The sequence below is a fragment of the Triturus cristatus genome, chromosome 11 (assembly GCF_964204655.1).
Source record: "Triturus cristatus chromosome 11, aTriCri1.1, whole genome shotgun sequence".
Classification (NCBI taxonomy): Eukaryota; Metazoa; Chordata; class Amphibia; order Caudata; family Salamandridae; genus Triturus; species Triturus cristatus.
The window spans coordinates 684,713,882-684,728,586 of NC_140594.1; the positions used below are offsets into that span (position 1 = coordinate 684,713,882).

Below are 14,705 nucleotides of genomic sequence, written 5' to 3' on the forward strand. Positions count from 1 at the left end.
ATGACAAACCAAACCTTGATGAAGCCAAAAGGATAGCAGTAAATGCCAGACCTATTGGTTTTGCCACTGATTGTTAAATATGGCACTATCTAGGACACTTTAATTTCAATAACATTATATATAAAATGTAAATACTCAGTTATAGGGGTTTCAGTCAACTATTTTCATTAATTGACCTGCCAGTGTCCTTAACATTTTTGTTCTGCCGCCCACAGCACTCTGCATGGGCACTGTCTACTGGTGCCATTGGTTTACGTCTACGAAGGGCGGCTTTCTGCGGTTTCCAAACTATGCACTTGCACACAAAAAGTAGTCCCCCTGAACAGTTTTAGAAAAAATAGTCACAAAGCCAGATTGGCAGCCAGTCCCAGGCTTACTGGCTTTGCCAGTGCTTATCTAGCATGCCACATTCAGCTCATGTCTGTTGGTTGTTACTATAAAGCAGAAAACCCAAAGTGTCCCATTGAAGCAGTGGGTGCCGTGTAGTCCTGCATTTTTAAGTCAGCAGTCAGCTACAAAGGGCTAACATTCCTATTATCGCGGTTTTTAGGGGAGGGATATTCCATTTTACACGGCCTTTGTGTAAGGCGCTTTTGCCATTTTATTTAAAATGCACTGTCGTATGAAATGCGGGTTCCTTTACATGTTACTTATAAACAAAGGGTTGTCTTTTACCTGTGGTTAAACAGATGACACGTGGTCTGGCGATTCCAGTGTTTCTGTATACTAGAGAACTCTAGTGGTCTTTGGCAAAAGACTATTTCGACCTGCGTCACTGTGTCAGGTAATTTTCCTTATAAAAGCTGCTTCCACCACATGAAAATCTGAAAAGATACACTAAAGGTTAGATAATACAAACAAACAGGGCCGGCTTTAGCGCTGGTAGCGCCCAGTGCGACGATCTTTGTAGCCCCCCCCCCCCCAACAAAAAAAAAATCTTTCTCCACGAACTCCCTCAATACCACTCGCCACCAGTGTACCTCATTTCTCCACAGCCCCTCTCACATGCATTTCATTTGTTTGTTAGCGCTATTAATACCAGCATAGGGCGTCAGAGCACTTTACCCGTTTTAGCAACATTAGGATGATGAAAGACTGGGGGGGAAAAACAACTTTCTAACTCATACCATGCAGCCCTTTGATGACCGCTCATAGCTCAATGTGCTATATTAGATTTGTACGTTATGATCTGGAAACCGAGCTCTGTGATAAAAGCAGTAAGTAACCTACTGACCAAGCCACATAAAAAACAGTATGGTGACTTGCGCTGCACACGTTCTTTGCAGCAGGCACATTTACCCCCAGTGCTACTTAGTCATAAGTGGAAAGAAACTACCACCAGGCAAAACTTGTTCTCTCTATAGCAGGAACATTAATCACAAGTTATCTTGCCATTTTTATTGTTGCCTCGAAAACTTCAGGGCTGATAAGGAACAGGTGTTTTTGTTCTAAACACGGCTCCCGCTCCCCCCACCCACAAGCTGAGCAGGGGCCGGTGTTGCACATAATTTAGACTGCGCGGCGTGGTTTGGTCTCAGGTAATTGAAAGCCTTAAGTGCTGTGGGGGCTGGGGCCGCAACGGACGATGTGTTATAAACACCGGGTTTGCTCCATTCTGTCTTTCCAGATCTCGGTCCCCCCACGGAGAAAGGTACCGTGCCTAGATTTCCGTTACAAGCACTTGTTTGGACTCTCATTAGCCATAAGGATTGCTGGGGCTGTCTGTCTGTATGCCGAGCAGACCGAGCCAGTGACGCGCTTTGCTCGCATCGTGTACCCCACGGTGCTCGCTGCCCGTTCACGCGCTGCGAGCTTCTTGCACCTCGGTTCCTTCGGGCCCTCGCGTGAAATTATCAGGCCCCCCCAAGGTATTCAGTGTCTCCAAATCTATCGAGTTCACCCGTGCCACATTTGAAGAGCTCGCCCAGTCCGTGTGCCGTTTGTTTTTGATCTCTCGTTTGTTTAGTTGTGGGTTAAATGGCAAAAAAATCACAGCATTAAAAAGAAAGTATGAGAACAGTGATGCTTCAGGCAAGGGGGCGGGGTCAGTGTGTTTGGGGAAAGTCACAGGTTTGGCTAAAACAACCAAAATATTCTATAAATGTTTTTGGTCTTTCACCGTTGGGTAGCTACGTATAAAATATGGCGCAGCTTAAATAAAATAAACTCAAAACTATGTTTCTCAGTCGGAAATGCACAATAGTACATTAAGAAACCTCTATTAATTAGTGCACTGCAGAGGTCTGTGTGTAACCAGAAAGCCACAGAATTAAAGTCTTGGTTGGTGCAATGGAGAATAGTTACTCATGTATTTTTAGTGCTACGAGGTCCCATCCTGTGACAGAAAGCACTCTGCATATAGAAGTCAAACGTGCATTACACATAGTACTAGATAGACCGCTACAAAATGCGCTAAAAAATGTTTAAGATAAAATGGTGCTTCTAAAATAACGGGGCCGATTTACAAGGAACTCGTGCATCTGCATAGATGCGTCTGTTTCATTGCACCAGCGCCAAATGTCCTTGTGCCCCCATGGATGTGTTGTATTTACAATACAGTGCTCCCTGGCGCAAGGATTAACAGAAGCGTCAGAAGTTCTGATGCATCTGCTGGCCCAAAAGTGACTCCTTACTGAAGTTGCTCATGAAAGTGACGCAACTCCAGCACTGCGCCACAACCGATAGGTGAGTCCCATACAAAAAGCCCTCTCATTCCTTACACCTGTTCTTGGCAGGCATAGGGATTTTGACGCAGTGAAGGTATAGAGTGAAGCAGTGAAATGTTGTAAGTTTCACTGCATGAGTTCTACATGGCTTTTTTTCGTGGGAACTCCTAGCCTGCATAAATTATACTTGGCGCAGGTATAATGTGACACAGGGCTTTATAAGGTGACCCGTCTCTCTACATGTGCCACGTTGTATATTGGCCGAATAGTTTGCGCCGCAGTTGCATTAAAAAAAGTGATGCAAAGGGCTTGTAAATCTGCCCCAGAGGTTTTAGTAATACCCAGCCTGACTCAGTGGCTGCCTCTTGGTGAAACATCTGGTCTAATGTGACCATCACTTTGCCAATTGGGAATTGAGGAGGAGCTAAACCATCTCTAAACCAAAGAGGAATAATGGGAGCATAGATCTCATTACAGATCTACCTGTGTGTGAGAACTGTAAAATGTGGCTGTACGTAATTCTATGGATCTAAATGTACTCTTTTGTATTGTTATATGGTTGCATCAGATTCCGAGGTCTTTAAAGTCCAAAATTCACAATTAAGAGTGTAAATGTTTAGATATTCTGGTGATGGAAATTATAGATTGATTCTGTTTGAATTAAATTCATGGACAAATAATAATTCATGGTTTCACTGATTCCTTAAGTTGTTTAATTTTGTCCCTACGACCACCACATTTTTGGGGGTTTCTAATCTAGTATTTATTAAATGTAATATTGTAACCCAGTATTTTCATATGGAACATTCAACCATAATGCAGTTAAAATGGCTTTGAGGGTCTAGTCGCTGTAAGAACATGTTTAACATTAACCTTTACATGCCCTAATTTTTTATATATATCTATTGCATCTGGGCCTTAAGGTCTACCTTAGGGATGACTTATTTAAAAGGAAGGTTTAGGCCTGTCAAAAGGATGGGTTTATGTTGACCGATTCTATTGTCCCTTTAAAACTACACAGTTGGGTGACTATGGTAGGCCTGGAGACTTGCTTTAATTTTTCCCTGTAGTGGTTGCCTCAAGGGATGATGTGACATTTATCTTAGCGGCCCGGGGTACACTTTATTACCATATATTAGGGCCTTCTATGTAAGGTAAATAGTCCAATCAGGAGTATATATTTTACCATGTTGAAAGGAGGAGCATATGCGCTTTACCACTAATTAGTATGGGTAAAGTGCAACGTTTTATAGCTATCAAAAATACGTTTCAGCAAAAGGGGAGAAAAATCAGTGTGAACTTGCAGAAAGGGCAAATTTCTCACACCACCTACGAAGTAGTTCCAATCTTAAGACCCATTATAGACTGTGAACACAGACCAGACCCTGTTTTAGATACAATAAGGCAGAACTTTGTGTGGAACAGTCCTGTGGAAAGAAGGTTGAAAAATGCTGTTCTTGTGAACTCTGACAAATGCTGCAAGAAAGTGTCTTACCTTGTGCACTCCATGATGAGCACCATAGGATGAGGATGTATTTTTGCCGTCATGCTCTGGGATTATTAAATTCCATTGTTAATGTTGTGGGTTTAGAGCACTAAGATGCTTTACTGCAGTGCATTTCTATGGTGATGCTTTGTGGGGTGCCACAGAATAATGCTTAATTCCCATGGTAAAGCTTTGTTTAGCAATATTCAGTGCATATGTACGATGTTTGGTGTGTCAGTCTTTTTTAGCACTGCCTTTGCAGTTTTGTTGCTCGTGTTTGGTCCTAAAGTACACTCAATCTCCATTAAAACTTCCTGTGTTTCTGTCCTTTTACAGAGATCGGGAATAATCTTCTTAAAGATGAAGAGAGCAACTGTAAGTCTCCTCTCCCTCCTTGTTGCTTCCAATCCTGCCACTGGTCAGCCAGGCACTGCCCTCTCACCTTCATGACCTGAGACAATAGTGGGCACTGGAAAGACCCTTCTTAATCATATGAGCAAACCAAGACTAACCTCAATATGTTGTTTTCATCATGTCCGGCAATAGACGGCCTCCTTATCTTCAACTTGGCTGTTTAAGACATTGCTGAATCCTCGTCTTCATTGCTACAAACGATGGCAAGCCAAGCACCACCTTTTTAATACCGAAATTAAGCCAACTAAACATTATTTGTCATTTGAGCTAATAGTGAACGCAGCACCAGCCACCCCCTCATCCCTTTCCCCGGTCAGTGAGCCCAGCAACACCCAATTAGTGCATCTGCTCACCCAGTGGCAAACCTGGCAGTGACTGCTCCTCTGTCCCCTGCCCCTAATCTTTACCAACTCAGTAAATGCGGAGTCCAGAGCTCACACTTCTCATCGCCTTGGTTGATGATCAGCACGGCAGAAGCTTTACGCCTTACTCGCTTTGAGCCTGGTGAACAAGGTTCGGTTGCTTTATCTTGGTCAAGGTTGTATTCCAGCCCAAGCAATGTTGACCATAGCAACAGCAGCCTGTCCTAATCGTGCTGCTCATGACGAGCCTGGCACAAATTTTAATAGACGCCATCTCGCCAAAGACAAGTGGAGTATGAATTCTTCTTTTTCATCAGACTATGGCAAGCACTGCTCCTAAAACCAAATAATAAGACCCAACTTATTGAGCAAAGACAAACTAAAACAGATGCTCCTTTACAATTGGTCTGAATGTAGAAAGAGCACAGATTAATGCCAATATTTAGGTGCAAGTAATGGGAAGGCATGGAGGTGGGACTGGACATTGGGGAGAGGAGATGAGAAGCTGCAAGAAGTCGAATGCAGAATTTAGTGTTGCAATATAGACATTGGGAGACCAGAAACTGAGTGGAACTCGACCATTAAATTAATTTTAAATTGAAAGCTGACACGGAAACCAGAGAAGACCGTGGTAAAAACATCAAGAATCAAGAATCAAAAGAACAGACCAAGACAGACACTGAGTGAATAGCATAATAAGGCAAGATGAATGGAAATTGATTTATGAATCTTGGTGACATGGAAAATATCACATTGGCCAATTCTTCATAGATTAGTGATTTCATCATGGCGAGGAAATGGAGGGGATAAGCTTAGAGAAGATGAAAAGATTTAGTTTATCTTCAACAATGTTGTAATTATTAGGTGGGAAATATATTAAGTGGTGACATCCCCGTCCTCCAGGGATATTGCTTAGAACTCCAGACTGAACCTCTTGTGTCCAGTGCTCACTGCCTCCTTAAGCACTTCTTCTAAGACTACCACAATTTGCCAGTGTCTACAATCCAATGCAACACATTAGCATGGCGCAGATGCTTAGGTGGACGTCTCATCACCCACTGGCAAAGGAGACAACCCTGCGGCAGCTGCATGAGTCCACCACTGATGGCACAGATGGCCACACGTACTGAATCAGTCACCCGCATCTCCTGCAAGATGGAGGCTGCTGCTGTAAACCACCCGCAGACAGCTGGAGGGGCTGGAAGGCAGAGCCGTCTTCAGAGAACCAGGGTCCAGGGCAGGTTCTGCTCCAGGCAAACGGTAGGTGTCAGACCCTGCGTGTACCAGGAGGGTGGACAGGGTGACCTCAGCCTGGGTTGAGACTCCAGTTTCTCATAGGTACTCCTTTCAAAAACGAGAGGACAATATACACCGTTCAGTCCATTGTGCAAAATGCATTGCTGGTGGGGAGGGGGGGATATGGGCTGGTGGGGGGGGGGGGGATCCTCTAGACCACATCCATATGGGCAACTTTGTAACTCCCTAAAGCTTTTGATCTAGGCTGCCACCAGTCTAGATTTGAGAGGGAAAAACTTGCAGGCCTGGTGACATGCAATTAGTAGCCCAGCCTCCTCTTGAGGAAAACTACTCCCACCACAGCAAAACAAAAGGCACAAAAAAGATTTTCTTGGTTGACTCCAACCCCAATATGCCAAATCAGGCCCCACACCTCTGTAGTAGCAAAAAACATGCTGAAACCTTGACATGTAATTAGAACACAAACACATCTGTGCCAATTACACCGGCTGGGTGTGGAGGGCTGAGTATTGGTTGTTTTTTTTCATTCGCTTTGGTTGCGCAACTCTGCAATGTTTTTGTTGATGGTGGTTTTGTACCTCTTTTTCTTCCATAGATGGTACTCTTCCAATGGCATTTGAATCTTGCTCACAATCTCGTAAAGCCATGTTGCGTTATCCTGGTCACTCTTCCAGTTGAAGGACAGGACCGTGTGGTGCCTTTCTCAATCACTTGCTAAATCAAGACCCTTCCTCTGTCTGACTGCTTCGAGGACTCCAGCATAAAAGCTGCGCTAATGGTGCAGGTGAGTAGACTATATTTCCGCAAAAATATCCTCAGGTGTTTTGATGGAAAACAAGGTTGGACTTGCAGTGACAGAGCCAAAGGGCCCACTAGTTTTTGTAACAGAGTGCTTTGAGTTGTATATATGAGAGACGGTGGAAGGATGAATGACTGGATGAGTAATTACAGCTGCTACGGAAAGGTGATGGGGCTACCCTTCTTATGCAGACTCCTACTACTGTGCTACCTATGGAATAGCTGTTATCTGGCAAAGAGGAAAAAGCTTCACACTTCTCACAGGGGCCAGTAAATACTTGGGACCCCCATCCAGTGGGCTTGGTTGAGTCATTAACCGAATTCTAAATGATGCCTATAGCGATGCCTTGAAGTTATCCTATAGTATTTTGTGTCCCATTAATTCCCACTTTTGTATGTATGGCATCTGCATTGGTACCCATGGATGGTTCACAGGTGTTTCATTCTCCATGCAGGGTATTTTATTTGAAGAGCCGCACAGGGCCTCCTCGAAGAGAGGCAGCTTGTGTGAAGACATCCTAGGTAGGGCTTGGGCCTCTCTGCGCTAATGCGTGGATGCCATTTTTTCAATTTCTAAATGTAAGAGAATGTTTAATTATTCCTATGAGGATTGTTTAGAGTAGGTACAACACATACCACATAATCCAAGTCACCAATGTTGATTACCTGTGAGTAGATGTCAAGGCTTGTGTATATTAATGCATTATATTTACTGTTTGTGCTCGTTGTAATGTGGGGCTTTTAAGTTTTCCATGATTACGTGGAATTCGTTTAGCCCTGTGATATTTTTTTACTTGTTTTCCTAGCAGTGTTTATAATTGTAATCTTTGTTTTACAGGTGTCACTAGTACACAATAGACACACCACACACACGAGCTGGGCCACTGTTGGTAGATGGGGGGGAATCTATGCTTGTACAATGCTTGTATGTTTCCTTTCACTGTTAAGTTACTCGCCGTGCATTGTGACTGGGTTGTAGGGCTTTTTCGTTTTCCATTTTCATATGGAATTCGGTTAGCCCTGGGTTTTGTTGGGGTTTGATGTGTTTGCTTTGCTTAAAGATTTTTGTTTAATGATTTTGTATGGTGCAGCAGTGGCCCTGTTAGTTTAGATAGGATGCTTGTATGTCTTTCTCCCACTTATTCCAATATAGGGTGACAGTGATGGGTGATCCTTGCCAAAACCAGAAAAGTACCTGGAAGTGAATTTCAGAGGGGTCCAAAAAAAGCTTTGTATGAAGAGGTATTTATCCTTGTGCTTTTTATTATCACTCGGTTTCCATCTATTGAGCACCTGCCAAAATAAAAGACCTGTAAAATAAAATCTGGCAATGCACGGATAATTGTAAATTGAAATCTGGCAAAATGAAAACTAAACATGACCTGTATATGAATTTTGACTTGCTTTAGCTACATCGGTGGAATAAACTCGACTGTCCCGAAAATTGCAAGTTGTGTATGTAAGAAAGATAGAGATACGCACAGCAATTGCCACTTAATTTCCCTTGCATGATTTGGAGATGAGGGTTTTTTTGCGTTTAGTAATTTACTGTCCTATTGCATTGCTACCCTTTCCTAGAATTGCCAGCATGGTGTTAAAAAAACCCAAAATAAATGATGAATCAAAAAAGGGAAAAACCTAAGATTGTATCTTCCAAAATAAATAGGTAGAATAAACTCTTCAAATTCTAAATATTTTAACAATGCAATATTAGTTGAAAGGGGTACGGCTTTAAGTTTTTAAACCCATTACAATTTGGGTGATGTTTAGAGTGCTGGTAAGGGTAAGGATTAGGACTAAGGCTATATTTTATTTTTTTGCCTTTCTCTATTATGAGTTGGCCACTATTGTCAACTTTCCTATACAATGATAATGAATTGATTGTTGTTTTTGTAGTTCATCAGGTTTTTTTCATTAAGACATTCTTTATTTTTGCATAGGACGATGTTTGACGGGTTCACGACTTCGTGACTGTGCAGTGATGCTGTCTGTTTGCATGCAGCCTGTTTGTGAGGTAAGAATTTGATATTTCATCATTATTACTCCATCTGGTATGACTGGTCCTGTCTGAGTGATGTCCTGCTCATCGCCCCCTCTGTTGCCCTGTTTGCATGCCAGTTGCTTTTCTCATCAATTTGTTTCTGCTTCTTTTCCGTTACACCCTCTATTCTTCCTATAACCTCCTGTTTGTTACTTCCTTTCTCATACAGGAAGTGTCGGCATTCTCGCCAAGAACTACTGGCACTACCATGCAGAGCCACTGCCATTTCCATCCAGAACGATGAGGGCTACCACCGGCAACCACCAGCCCTTGTGATGAGAACCAATGGCAATCCCATGAGATGCCAGCTGAAGTAAAGGAGAAGCCAATTTCTTATCCAAGTATGAACACCCCTGTCTCTACCTGGGACTACCTTTCAATAACAGACGATAAAAAACAGACCGGATGAACCTTTAATGATTACCTGTAGACTGCACACTCTAATCAGCAGGATGGGGACCCTGGTCTTTCACTTGAAAGGGATCAAATGCCCGGACGCCAGGCATTGCCACGAGGAGCCACCCACACTACCACCAGGAACTGCAGCTCGGCCTCCATGTTTCCACGAGAAACTATCTGCACTGGGCACTGTGGCACTGAACCATTGAAGTGAACTCTGGCTCTGTTACAGTTCCGCTGGGAACCATCAGTACTACGGTCAGCACTTACACAACCGGCGCTGCTAGCTTTGCGGTCAGTCTTTGATTTTTCAGTAATGTTTCTAGCACCACAGAGAGGGTAGATGCAATCCTGAGATCTAATTCTATAACGGGGATAAATAATGGGATCTAGTGTTGGGACATGCTATTGCACCAGTAGTCACCCTGGTACTTGCAGTGGGGTAGGAGCTATTTGTTCTACTGCATCATGCAGTAGTCCCAGTGCTTCTACATTAGTGCCCAACACATGCTTCCTGCAGGTGAATGCCTCCACTCCCATAGCTTGATGTATCCCCAGCAGCGCATGGAGCTGAAGGTTGCAGTAGTCTTACTATTTGCCACTGCCCAATGCTTGCTGTCCCCTGAGTTTGCAGCTTCCTTGCAGGATACAGTGGTACTGAAATTCTTGGCCCTTCTTTTTCTGGGAGCCCAACAACTCTAAAACGTCTTCTATTGTGATGGAATTGAGTGCAACCTGGGGGCCGAACTGATTATGAAACGCATTTGTTACATCTTTTTCACTATATTTAGTCTGATCACTCTGACTTATGGGGTGTATGGCCCTCACCCAGAGCTCCTCTACTTACATTGGTTCCTCAAAGCCCTAGTGGCTCTCTTTAGCCAGCCACCCTTTCCCTGGGGCTCCTGTAGCTATACCGAGGCACAACTCCTATGATTTGGTAGTCTTGTTGGGTAATCTAACGCTCCCTTCCCCCCCCCCCCCACCGCGCCACCACAGCCAGGTACATGCTCTTAGTCTGCTCCCTCCTCCATGCTCACTGTGGTTCTAGTCTATACATCCGTCTTGTCTGGTGTCTTGCAAAATCATAAACCCACTCCGCCCTCTGTCCAGAGGTATCAAGGGCCCTTCAAACTTTTGCCTTCTCTGAGTAAGTAACCTCCCAGGGGCACATGCCTCCCTTCTCATAGGGCAACCCACCAACCCCAGGCTACCAATTAGGTGCTTGGTGGGATATTCAACTGCATATCTGGTTCCTCTGTTAGTTTGGGCCCTTTAGTACCTTCCCTCTTAGTGAGTAAATAGCGCTTCAGGCAAGTGTAGACACATTTCACTCCATGCCTTGTCTCTTCTCTGTTTTAATTGCCTCCTTGGGCCCCTGACTGTTGTTTTCCACACTCATATTGGGTCTCAGATGGTCAACAAACCCACCCAATGCTCTGGTGATTACACTGGGCCTGTTCGTCTATTTCTTTTTTTCCACCCTAGATCTAGTCACACTCTGTACCCCCACATCTACACTATGCTCATCAGCCCTTGCTTACTCTCCACTAGAATCTCCTTACTAATGGCCCCTAATGAATCAATGGGCTTTCCTCTATCAGGGCTGAATTAGTCACCTTCCCATGGTTATGGTGTATACACCTTGCCCTCTTCTCTTATCTAGGGTCCACTACCTCTCCTGGCCACTTGCTCAGACTGAGCCTTTCACCTCCCCTTCTGGTCAAGTTTATCACTGGGCCCTGTGGTTACACTGGACCATATGACCATGCCTGTTCTCTAGTAAGATTAGCTGTCTTTTGGTACCATGTGGTTACACTGGGTATACATCTCAGACCACCCTCTCTTATGCTCAGCCGCCTCCACAAACCCCTGCATTCCATCATTCATGCAGTCAATTTCCTCCTCTCTGTTTGTTGCTTTTCCTCTGCTACTGATTGCCGCGCGCCAAGGGTGTTTTTTTGTTTTTTGTTGGGTTTTTTTATGACCAATCTGTCACTGTACACTTCCCTACAGTCAAACACCAACTTAGACCCCCTATAGTTACACTGGGTACCATACCCTTGCAGCGCTCTCCTAGGGCATGCTATTTTGAAGGCCTCGTATAGCTACACTGGGGTCCCATAATCCAGGTCCGTTTTTCTTAATCTTCGGGCTGTGGTGGCGCCTTAATCTCCACTAGGGAACCGGCTTCCCAGGGCCCCAGGAGCTACACTGAGCCCTCCATACCAAGTTCCTTCTCATACAAAGACAGATCTCCCACGGGTCTGAGTCCACAGGCCTAGTCTTATCACACTGCACTCAGCTGTCCTCCTTTTCTCCTTTTCCTGCATTTGGCCCTTTATCCTATCTGCTCTTTCCTGGAGTCAGCTACTATCTCGGATTCCCAAGTTACTCTATCTGCCTGCTCTTGCCACTCCTCCTATGGCACTCCATTCCTAGAGAAAGAAAGCCACATGTTGAGGGTCTGGTGGTTACACTGGGCCCATGGGCCCTCCATGCCTTTGTATGAGCCTTCCAATAGTCAGCAACATCTCCTAGGGCTCCAGGGATCACACTAGTCTATGTATGGACAAGTATTATTCCACTTGAGTCAGCTGGCCCCAAGCCCTCTGAAACTGGTTGCTGTATGTCACCCCCACTTCCAGATTTGCTATCCCCTTGGATGTAAAATACAAAAAGAAAAACACAATATCCATTACAAGAAACAATCTGTCATGTACCTTGCTTGGACATTGAAGCTTGCGGTCTCCTCTAGATGTGCTACAGTGATTTTAGTGTGTACAGTCTGGTATGGTCTCAGGACATCTCAGAGGCTGATGAGGATTTATCTGTGGCTTAGGAGCTTGTCATTCCCCCCCCCCCCCATAGATTGAGTAATGTCCCCAAAGTTTGCTGTGGCCCCAAAAGCTTACTGTGGCACTATAGATGTTAGTGGCCATCGGATATGCAATCAAGTTATAAGTTACTGTGGCCCGGGCTTACTATACCAATGGATGTTGTCCTGGGGCTTGATGTGGCTTCACCATTTGCTGTCTGTGGATGCTGTTGTGACCAAAAACTTGCTGTGTCCTCTGATTATTGTGCCAGTAGACCTTGTGGTGTAGTCTGGAGCTGTTGTGTCCTCGAAAGCACAAAGTTTCCCTAGAGCTCGATTTGTCACTTTAGCTTGCTATGGTATGTACTTTTGCACTGGCACTTTTGGTGGCTGTGAATCTCCAGCACACCTGCAGCTTCCTGTAGTCCTGAGCTCTTCATGTGTCCCTGGACCTTGCTGCGAAGTCCAGTCTCTAGCCCCCGGTTTTGCCACAGAGCTTGAACGGATATATATATTTTTTTTAACTTGTGGTACTACTTGCACTTGGTGAACTCTAAAGCCAGCTATGACTTGTTTTTGCAACAAAGCTTGCTCTGATCCCGCAGGTTGTTGTTACACTGGTTCTTGCTGCTGAACAGGAAACGGATGTGACCCATTGGGCAGTATCATCAGAGTATAAGGAAACTAGCAATAGCACCGGCACTTGCTTTGGATCATCAACAAATTATGGGCCCTGGTCCTTGCGGTGGTACTTGCTTGACATACAATTGAAGAATGCTGTTGCCAAGAAGTTTGTAATGCTTAGAGTTCTCTCTGATTCCCAAGTTACTCTATCAGCCTGCTCTTGCCACACCTCCTTTGGGTCTCCATTCATAGAGAAAGAAAGCCACATATTGAGGGTTTGTTGGTTACACTGGGCCCATGGCCCCCCCCCATGCCTCTCTATGTACAAATATTATTCCACTAGTCGGCTGCCCCTCAAGTTCTCTGCTGAAACTGGTTGCTGGATGCCACCCCACTTTCCTGATTTGCTATCCCCTTTGGGCCCCAGTGTATACTCTGGTTCAGCATACCTCCGGTGGTTCTCTTAATTTCAGTCACCCCGGGCTGCAGTCTCTTGTCTACTAAAGGCAGTTTATCCACCCTGTATGCCCTGCACTTGTTCCCCCATGAAACATCTTTGCTCGCCTATATAGCCACCTCCAACCAAGACTCCATTCCTACCCCCTGCCCCCCTAATCAGCCCACATGCTCTACTCCTACGCCCGCTCTTTTCCCTCCTAGTGCCATCCATTTCCATTATTCCCTATGAATATAGCGGGACCCTCGTTCAACTCCCTTTTCTATGAAAGTGTAGTCTCCTCTCAAAAGCCCTAGTCTCTTATGTCAGTCACTTCCTCAGGCTTTAATGATTACAGCAGATCTTAATGTACTCTCTCCTAGACTAACCAAGACTCCACCATGCTCACCACCACCATGAACCTTCTGGTTACACTCAGGGAATTGGCTGGGATTTCTGCTGCCCTATGTGATATGTTGCCACTAATTTCATTAGCAATGGGACTGTATTTGATATTTTGTAGGAGGGTTTAACAATACTTTGCTAGTGACTACCAAAACCAATCCTTAGTAATGTAGTGTAGCAGCACCCACTGTAGGTTTTATGGCTCCTCCAAGCACCTGTTGCTTTCTATTTAACATCCTAGCTCAAGACTCCAGTGGTGGTTGGCAAAACCCTCAATGTGCTTTCTCCAAAGGTCTGTAATCTACCCTAGGGCTCAGGTGTTTGCACTGGGCCCTCCAAGACTTTTGTCTTCAACATGAATTCACCTACACAAACCATCTGATTTTAAAGAGCCTTATGTCCCTCTGTGCTCAGCCAGCATCCTTGAAACATGGCTCTGGTGACACCACCTTTCATACCCCTGCTTGAATCCTCCCAGAGTCGGCAACATCTCCCAGAAGTCTAGGTACTACACTGATCTTCTGGAAGTTCCTATCTTTTTATGCCCCATTCGAGTCGGTCACTTTCGGTGCCCATACAGTGGAATTGGGGCTTCCTATGGTCCTGTGGCTCCTCAAAAGATCAGAGGTGCCTGCACAATTGTTGTGTATAGCAGGACATTGCTAAACCCTCCATGAGGATCCCTTCTGCTACGTGGAGCTTTAGAGGTAGTTTAAAAACCTTCTGTGCTCTACAATGGGGATAAAAAATTATGATTTTTCATTTCCCGTGGGTATTAGTGTTTTTCACATTGCTGGAGTATTGGCTTACTGGATATGTATTTGAACCATATTTCTGATAGAGCATGCAAGACTTAATCCATGGCTTTTTCACAGCTATTGTTGCTCTCAATTGACTGGGAAGGAAAAGGCACTAAATTTTAATTTAGTGCAAGTTCAATTTGCAATTTGTTTGGGGGGGGGCTTCCTACTACACAAAGGTTACCAGTCTCGTGTATTG

At 44.6% G+C, this 14,705-nt stretch overlaps 2 long non-coding RNA genes across 2 annotated transcripts; both read left to right on the forward strand.

Annotated features, from left to right (window-relative positions):
• Window positions 1–1,548: 1,548 nt before the first annotated feature.
• On the forward strand, window positions 1,549–7,506 carry LOC146785324 (uncharacterized). The gene is made up of 4 exons (XR_014970965.1): window positions 1,549–1,651; window positions 4,489–6,188; window positions 6,781–6,969; window positions 7,439–7,506. It is a non-coding gene; the product is annotated as an uncharacterized LOC146785324 (long non-coding RNA).
• A 585-nt stretch (window positions 7,507–8,091) lies between these two features.
• Window positions 8,092–9,323, forward strand: LOC146785325 (uncharacterized). Its single transcript, XR_014970697.1, has 3 exons — window positions 8,092–8,225; window positions 8,924–8,997; window positions 9,194–9,323. It is a non-coding gene; the product is annotated as an uncharacterized LOC146785325 (long non-coding RNA).
• The last annotated feature ends 5,382 nt before the right edge of the window (window positions 9,324–14,705 follow it).